Here is a 6,823-nt window from a genome sequence, read left to right as displayed (position 1 = left end):
AATAATTAAATAAGTGTAAATGAATGAAATCTTCTAGTTAAAAAACAAAAATTGGATTTTTTATATCTAGATACTATTTACAAGAGATTCATATAAAATATGGGGATATAGAAAGGCTGAAAGTATAAGGATGGAAAAGGCTTTGAGATAACAATTCTTTGGGATTGAAGGGTTAGCAGTGTACTATGCTGAGAGAAGGACCAAAAAGAAAAACTAATTTGGTGAAGAGGAGATAGCAAGATAAAAGTCCTCGTTTAGATTTGGTGAGGTTGAGGCACCAGCAGAATTTCCAGATTTGAAATCCAGCAAGTAGCTGGCAATTCAAGTGTGTAAAGCAGGAGATAATTTAGAAATCAAGAGTATAAAGGTAATAGATACAACTTGAGTAGACGGAATCCATTCAGTATTTGTTGGTCCCTTAACAGGTACCAGGCAATATGTCAGAAGCTGGAAATACAATAATGACTAAGAGAGGCCTATGTCCTCTCGGAGCTCACACTCTAACAGATGAGAAACTAATAAAAATACAATATTAATAAACTGCTATGTATAGCACAGGGGTTATAACTACCCATTTCTGACTCTGACTGTGTATATCCTCAGATAAGAAGTAGTATTTTAAGTAAATTTTAAAATCAGTTTCAAGTTTACAGTAAATTTTTTAAAAATTAAAATTTCTGCAACCCCAAAAACACTTGTGTTGCTAGTTTGCAACTCATGGGGTGAATAGATATTTAGGAAGTCCAAATAACAGTATCTGTTGAATCATAAAACAAGAGGGAGGGAGACGAAGGGCATCAAAGAGAATTTGGATACTATCCAGAGAAAGTGGAACTTAGAAAAGAGGATTTATCCATAATTGTCAAAAGTTGAAAACAACGAAGGCATCCTTCAATAGGAGAATGGATAAACATACATGCAATGAAATGTTACATATAATAGAATATTATTCAGCAGTAAAAGAGAAATGAGCTATCAAGCCACAGAAAGACATGGAGGTACCTGAAATGCACATTGCTAAACGAAATAAGCTGATCTAAAAGACTATATACCATATAATTCCAACTATATGACACTGAGGAAGAGGTAAAACTATGGAGAAAGTAAAAAGATCAGTAGTTGCCAGGGTTTGGGGTCGGGGAGAAGGAGATGATGGAGCAGAGAGGATTTTAGGGCGGTGAAGCTATTCTGTATCATACTATAATGATGGATACATGATATTTTTCATTTGGCAACACCCATTGAACTGTAAAACACGAAGCGGACTCTAATGTAAACTATACACTTTAGTTAACAACATATCAATGTTGGTTCATCAAATGTAATAAAGGTATCACACCAATGCAAGGTGTTAAAAACAGGGTTGTATATGGGAACTCTGTACTTTCTGTTCAGTTTTTCTGTAAACATATAACTGCTCTAAGAAATACAGCCTATTAGTTAGAAATAAAATGAACACAATTTTTTTAAGAAGACCAAAGGCTGACTTCAAGGAATGCCTACTTTTAAATGAAAGCCAAAGGAAGAAGAGTCACTTTCTTAAGAACACCTTGAAAATTCTTCAAACACAAAGAATTTTGGTTATAAACACTCCACTTCCAAAGTAATATATTAGCCTCAAATCTACCAGACTCATTTTTCAATGTAAATATTTTTAAGGAAATGAAACTGCAAAAGATTACAACTGTCCTTCAAATGACAAAGTCAGCCTTTTAAGCCCTGCTTTTGAGGTTGGTTGATTGACTGATTTACTAAACATCTTCATGCCTAAAAAACTGAAAGGAGAAAAATACTTCTCCATACCTCTGTCCCCCACATGCTCCTTCAGCCACTGAGTGGCTGCAGCGATGCTCTCTGTCTTGGTGACATCTAGAATCACTGTGTCCAACCTGTCTGATGTCTGGCCCCTCACCTGTTCAACCCCCTTCTCTATCAGGCATGCAACCAGCACCTTCAAGTCTTGCAGGTCCAGCTGCTTGACCAGCAGGTTCCCAAAGCCTGAGTCACAGCCAGTTATGAAGACATACTTGTCTCAGAGGTGCTCACCACCTGCCTCTCCCAGTATCAGCACAGAAGGTAGTACAGGCCCACAAGGGCCCCCAGGTACAGCCACATGGTGAGCTCCTTTCTCTTCAAAAGAAAGAGAACAGCTTTCATTTTATTTCTTCCTTGTTTCTTTAACCAGTATCTATTGAGGATTTACTGTGTGCCAGACATTGCTCTAAGTACTGAGGACTCTGTATTAACTGATATTTGGTCCTGCCTTTAAGGAGCCACAGAATAGAGAGGGGAGTCAGCGAGGTAACCAAGCACATGCAATGCAGTGTAATGGATGCCATAACACAAGTATGCACACAGTCTAATAAGACTGCAAAAAAAAAAGGACGATCCACTGCCTGCAAAGTTAGAATCAGCTTCACAGAGGCAATGATTTTGGATGTATTTCCTACAGGATAGATTAAAAATTCAAAAAGTAGAGAAGAATGAAAGGACATTCCAGGCAGCAACAACGTGTACAGGAATGGAGTGGTGAGTAGCATAAAAGTGCCTGAAAACCACAAGGAGTTTAGCATGGTGCAGTACAGAGCATACAAGGAAGAGATGAGAGATGAAGTGGTGAAGGGCCTGCCCATAAAGGGTCTCTGGTAGGCAATCAGCGTGTGCTATTAGAAGGCATTAAACTGAAGAATAAGATGGACACGTTTAACTTTAGAAAGATCTGTCTCACAGTGGGAATGGGGGATATATTAAACAGGGGGACAATGAAGGTAGAGATCAATTAAGAGACCCAACAGTTTGGGGAGTATTAGCAACCTTGCTCCCTAGCATGTCATCAGTTTGGCTCAAATAATCTCTTCTTTAAGAAAGAGAGACAAACCCAACAGTTTGGGTAAGATACTGCAACCAAAGCAGGTTGTAAATAGAGACCAATCAGATACATTGTTGAAATGAGTGTTCACAGGTGCCTACATTTCTATATGTAGTTCTGGAGCAACATCCACCATTTGGGGGCAATCTGTAGGTGTTGGCAGAGCTAACATATGATTCAGGAACACATAGGTATAGGTCCAACATGGGTGTGGGGCCACTAGGATATCACAAGGCCTATACCACAAGGCCTGCATTAGCTTGGCATTAGGCCTTTCTCCTCAACCGTCTCTGTTACCACACCTCCCTTCCACTCTACTCCTCAGTCATAATTAGTGACTTTCAGTACCCCGCACAGTACAGGTTTTTCATGCCTCACTTGACAATTCGCTATACAATTCTTTCTTTCCCAACCCTCATTCATTTGGCAAATAACACTCATCTGTTAAGACTCCGTTGAATTATCATTTTCACTCAACAAACTTCAATTTAACATCTACTGTGAATCAGACACGTTAGGCACTGAAACACAACAGTGAACAAAACAAGGTTCCATTATTCATTGAATTCACAATCTAAGTATAAAGAGAGACAAGAGAACGATGCAATATAATGTAAGTACAGGAGGATGTTGTTGGAGCACTAAGTCAGCTGAGAGAGATCTCAGAAGATTCCTAGAGAGAGAAAAATATAAGTTGAAATCTAAAGAATAATAAAATAATAATAATAGCAGCTAACATTTGCACAGTACTTGCTATGTATCAGGCCCTGTTCTAAGCATTTCACACATATTAACTTACTGGATTCTCACAGTAAGGCAGATTCTATAAGGCAGGTCCTGTTGCATCCCTTGTGTCAATTCAGATGCCAAGACAGAATCAGACATACAAAAGACTCACTAGGGGAAACACCTATAGAGATTAAATGGGAGAGTGCAGGAATAGGTGGTAACGCAGGCGTGTGACATTTCTGAAAGAAGAGAGCAGGAGGGAGGATTTGAGAGGAAGATCCTTAAATTGCAGCTCAGCCCTGAGAAAGTCTCAGCCTGGCGGATGGGGAGTCCTGAAGCAAAGACTGCTCACATTGGCAGAGCCGGTTATAACGTTCAGTCCACCCCCAGACTTTCAGGGAGGGGAGAGGGGTTGGAGGTCCAGTTCCATCCAATAATTTAATTTAATCAATCAGTGGCCAATAATTTAAATCAATCAGGCCTATATAATGAAACTTGTAACTTGGCGTCTGAAGTGAGGCGGAAAAGGGGCTGTTTTGTAGGAGTGAACCCCTTAGCCTGTGGAATCTACTGCATTCTCTGGTGCATTATAGTAACAGACAGGGCTTCAGCTGGCCTATTTATTGACTAAAAGAGTAATTTCCTGATGCCAGTCAAAGATGAAAATCCACTTCTCCCATTAGGGAGAAGCTTGAACCCCACAGTCTCCCTGTGCATCACATCTAGCAGCAAGAAGACTACACTTGCAAAAGCGTTATGTCAGGCCAGGCAGAATCACCGAACAGGTCAAATCTGAACATGAATCAAGTGACTGAAGATGCTTTGACTATTTCAAATATTAAACCCAAAGTGACCTGCTTATTTTTATAATCATTCATCTGCAAACGCTGTGCAATCACTTACGTTTCTTTCTTTGACCCAGGAGATTTATATACTTACACTGCTATTTCTTGATTTATCAATTTTAGATATTCTCAGTTGACTTCCTCTTAGGGTAAATGAGAATTTAGCTTTCTTACACTACATAGTCTCTTCTCTTCTCATTGGCAGAGAGCTGCCTGGTTGATTTATTTTAAAGAGTTGAAACAACCTAGAAAAATACCTCTATAATCACAGTGCATTAAGTGATGGTCTTCTATTATTTATTTCAGGCCTGACTCCTATCTTGGTCTTTATCATTGCGTAAAGCTGCCCTCCTACAAAGATCCTGAAAGCTGAAACTGCCCTCTCTGAGACCACAACCCCCTCATATCTTTAGGGCCCTTCCTCCCCTTCCCTCACTTCTCCCAGTCTCTTTCCTCCCGCTGTGCCCTCCCTTTCCTCGGCCTCTCATTTACTGCAGTCCTCTCATGGCTTCACTTACCTCTTTATTCAGCCTGGGTCCTATACCCGCCACTTGAGGAGTGCTTTACTGGAACCCCAAAGCCATCCCCATATACATTCTCTAGTTGCCCGCTGCCAAGTGGTTCTAGAGAAAGGCCGAAAACCAAACTAGTAATTTCTACAACAAAGCAGTGATATCCTGTCTCAGCTGGATGTTCACCGTTATAAGACAAACCTGTTTGCTTCTATCTGACTCCTCCTTATGTTTTCCCAACAGAAACCTGTTCCAGATCTTTTCTAGCATTCTCAATTTCCCAACTTCAGGTTCATCTAGCTCTCCTCCCATAAATGAGTTCACATCTTGCCTGCCTGCCAAAATCCGTCAGTTCAACCTCCATCCTCCTCACTTTCAAACCAATGGCTTGAACACTCTAATTCACACCCAATATTTTGCCTATCATTTCAGGTGTTCTGCTTCCACTAAGGGTGTCTCTGCTCTAAACGTTTCTGTATTGTTCTCTATGCTGCTTCTTTTGTCTTTCCTCCTCCTAAGACCATGCTACCCAGCTACCACTTACCTGACCATCCTCCCTCTTACCCCATATGGCCAAAATATTAAAAAAGCATATGCACAGGACCCCATTATCTAGTCACCCATGTGTTCTCTAACCCCTCATACTCCACCTTCCATTCCCATAACTCTCTGGAAGCTGTCTCAGGGCTCACCAAGGACCTAGCAGCCAATTCTCAAGGTCTTTTATCTCTCCTCATTCTCCGACCTCACGGCAACATTTAGCACTTTCTTATTTTAAGTGACTTTATCTGATTATCAGATTCTAAACTGGTCCTGTGTACAGAAAGAGACTGCTTTTAGATCGTGCCATGCCTTTATTGGAACCTGTCCATGGCTCCCTGTCACCTACAAGATAAAGTCAACACTCCTCAGCTTGCTACATAATAATAGTGAACAGCAATGCAGAACTTGATTTGTGCCAGGTACTGTTCAAAGCAACACACACACACACACACACACACACACACACACACACACACACGTGATCCTTACATAACAACCTCTTGGGGTAAGTACAGTTATTCTTCCCATTTTTCAAATGAGGATATGATACACAGAATTAGGTAAAAATTAAGGGAATTGTCTAAGGTCAAATAGATAGTGAGTAGTGGAGACAGGATCAAATCTAGGGTATCTCCCTGAAGAAACTTTGTGCCTAATCACCATACCACACTACTTCCCCTGGAAGACCTTTTATGGGCTGGCCCAGGCCTACTTTTCCCACCTCAGCTCCTGCCTCTCGCAGTCAGAAGCCATCATTTGATACTTCTGACTTCCCAACTTGGGAACATGTTCCTCCCTTGACTTCTGAGACACTCTAATCTGCTTCTGCTTGTGTCACAACCCTTTCCCTTTCTCCCCCTCCACTCCTCTTTTCCCTCCTATATCCTAAAGGCAATGTTCTGTCCCAAAATTCTCCCTGCCTGCTCTCTCCTTGCCAATCTCATCCCCTCTAAGGGCTTCAACTCTCACCACCACACAGCTACCCAAATCTATACTTCTGACCTGACCATTTTCTAAGGCTGTCTCCTATATTTCTAATTTCCTTAAGTATTATTCTCCAGCCAGATGTTTAGCCTGATACTCAATATATCCAGGACAGAACCCCTCATCTTCTCTCCTAAAACTACTTCTCCTCCCGTATTCTGAATTTCTATTTGTATTACTTTTTAATATTAATGCTCTGACATTTTTCTTCTTGCCCCATTCATTCCCTCAGGAGACAAGGCTAGAAAGTCTAGCTCTGCTGTATCTGGAGCACCTGTCCTCTCCTCTTCATTCTTATGGCCACATCCGTAGTTCAAGCCTTTAACACTCAGTACCTCTTG

Source organism: Pteronotus mesoamericanus, unplaced genomic scaffold (genome assembly GCF_021234165.1).
Source record: "Pteronotus mesoamericanus isolate MK-2021 breed Mesoamerican mustached bat unplaced genomic scaffold, CSHL_Meso_final contig_56, whole genome shotgun sequence".
In the NCBI taxonomy this organism is placed as follows: domain Eukaryota; kingdom Metazoa; phylum Chordata; class Mammalia; order Chiroptera; family Mormoopidae; genus Pteronotus; species Pteronotus mesoamericanus.
The sequence above is the reverse complement of the archived record's forward strand: the minus strand, read 5'-3'. Positions refer to the sequence as shown.